The sequence below is a fragment of the Giraffa tippelskirchi genome, chromosome 12 (assembly GCF_054371585.1).
Source record: "Giraffa tippelskirchi isolate mGirTip1 chromosome 12, T2T-mGirTip1v1.2.pri, whole genome shotgun sequence".
Taxonomy (NCBI): domain Eukaryota; kingdom Metazoa; phylum Chordata; class Mammalia; order Artiodactyla; family Giraffidae; genus Giraffa; species Giraffa tippelskirchi.
In genome coordinates, this window is record NC_137286.1 from 9,484,660 (window position 1) to 9,487,382 (window position 2,723).

Genomic DNA, 2,723 nt, shown 5'->3' on the forward strand with positions numbered 1-2,723 from the left:
TTTGTGCCTTATGATAAGGGATTTTTATAGTAAATAAGATTGAAAAGAAATCCAGCAGCAGAATATTAACACTAGTAAAAAGTCTTACTGGAAAGAAAACCAGCATAAATGGTGCAGGAGCACTTTAATAGAAGAAAATTCCAGACCCCAGAAGTAATACCTTCATATCACAATGCCGGGTCAGCAGATTGATGAGGTTTGTCCGGGTATCCAGTTACAAAGACAGCACCCCACGGCTACATGCTTGCCACGGTCTCCCTTCCATTCTGTGCTCCAGTCGTAATAAGTTACCCCAAGTCTTCCACAAATGCTCTTCCATGCTTTTCATTTATCCTCACCTCCTTTCCTAAAACTAGAATTCCCCTCTTAATCTCCTGAAATTAAAAGACGCCTTTTCCTTGGAAGGAAAGGTACGACAAGCCTAGACAGTGCATTAAAAGTCAGAGACATCACTTTGCCAACAAAGTTCTATATAGTTAAAGCTATGGTTTTTCCAGTAGTCACATATGGATATTAGAATTGTACCATAAAGAAAGCTGAGTACCCAAAAATTGATGCTTTAGAATTGTGATGCTGGAGAAGGCTTTTGAGAGTCCCTTGGACAGCAAGGAGATCAAACCAGTCAATCCTAAAGGATATCAACCCTGAATAGTCATTGGAAGGACTGATGCTGAAGCTGAAATTCCAGTACGTTGGCCACAGTGTGAAGAGCCGACTCATTAGAAAAGACACTGATGCTGGGAAAGATTGAGGGCAGGAGGAGAAGGTGGTGACAGAGGATGAGATGGTTGGGTGGCATCACTGATTCAATGGACATGAGTTTGAGCAAACTCTGGGAGGTGGTGAAGGACAGGGAAGCCTGGTGTGCTGCAGTTCGTGGGATTGCAGAGAGTCAGACAAGATTTAGCAACTGAGCAACAGCAGCAACTTAGACTCCAGGTCGCAGTCAGGTTTCTTTGTCCCCATGAAGCTTTGGCCCTGGCTGCCTGCTTCCCCTTCTTGTGCCCTCTACACCCTGGATGCATCTGAAGATCCCATTTCTCACACGCTAGGGTAATTTATATCGTTCCATCTCTGCATCACCTTCCAAACTGAGAATTTCCTAAAGGCAGGACTCCCACCTTCTCTGTCCTTTTACCTGAAGCCTCATCCTTGAGGAATAAGTAAGTACAGTGCCTAGGGACCCCTAAATTTTCAAGAGCTGAAAAAAAAAAGTGAGACCTGAAAAAAATGATGGCTCCAAAGTTAGAGGGGGGAAGTGCAGAATACAGTTAAGATTTGTCTGTTAGCCATAATATTTAATCAATTTCATTAATTGTTCCATTTGATTTGCATAAAATGTCATTATAATGGGGAAAATATGTAGAGTAGGTTTTTTTCTCTTTGCAAGAATCCCTTATATGCACAATGGCTGCTGAGAAATCATAGACAATCCTAAAGAATGACTCATACCCAATAATTTAAAAAGTAAAGCCAACGCTTTAAAAGCCTTTCAAAACTTCTTAAGTAAAAGAAAAATTTTATATATGATAGAGGTACTTTAATATATTTGATTTGAAGAGAGATGAGGAATCCTAAAAGCCAGGGTGTCTGAGATCTGTAATCCGACGGTGCAGATACATAACAGATTTTCAATAGATCGGTGTGGAGTGAATAAATGAACACAACCCTCAAAACCCTCAAAACAAATGGTTGCCTGTGGGGTACCATCCTTGCAAGGAGGGTGTGCGCCTATACTGGTGGGCTGTGGAAGGTCAAGTGCCAAGATATATCATGTGTACACTAAGCACCAGGAGGGAACCTTGTTTCCATTCTGTTTCCCCCAATGGAGGGACATCAATTAGGGTAGCACTCTTGGCCTCCTGTCACGCTTTCACTCACGTATGAATTCTGATTGGGAGGATGGGAGGTGAGCATGTCCAGCTCAGCCTCTCCTTCCTCCCTTCTTCTCCTCAGGGACCCAGGTTCCCACAGGAAGTACACGTTTTGAGCTGCCCTTCACTGGGTGTTAGGTTTACAGGGGCAGGCCCCACTCGGAGAGGCTAGTGGTGGTCTAGCTGTGCCGATGAGAGTGGGTGGGACTTTCCAATAAAGCAGTCAACGTTTCCTTTGTTTCCAAAGCCACCTCACATACAGCAAGTATGACCTCCTTCCTGTTCTTGGAAGGGTTCGTTGTGGGTGAAACCGCCCCTCAGACACTGACCTTGGCCATGGGATCTGCTTTGGCCGGCGGAATACTGGTGAAAGTGCCACTTCCACGCTGAGACTTTACGAGGCATCACGTGTGTCCGCTGGTCCCTGGCCCTCTGCCAATTGCCATGAGAACAGCATGCCCACGGATCCTCTGGTCTTAGAGTCAGAGAAACACAGAGCAGAGATGAATCCTTTCTGCAGCCTGAAGCAGACCTTCCCTAGTAGACCCAGACCCACGAGTTTAGAAAAATAAATGTTTGTGTATGTGTGTGGTTTTTTGTCATAAGTCACTGAGTTTTGGAGGGTTATTTGTTATGTGGCAAAAAGCTGACTATTACATCCTCCAACCTAATACATAGGGGTGTTATTTTGTTCTCTATCTTCTGAATTCAGACTGGGAAAGGGAGGTGTCATTTGATAAGCCCCTCAAACCAGAACAATATTCAGCACCGCAGTGGAAAAGCCTGTGCATAGGAGCCTTTTAGGATGAGAAGGTCCCCAAGCTGTTTGTACACGCCCTTAGGGGACTG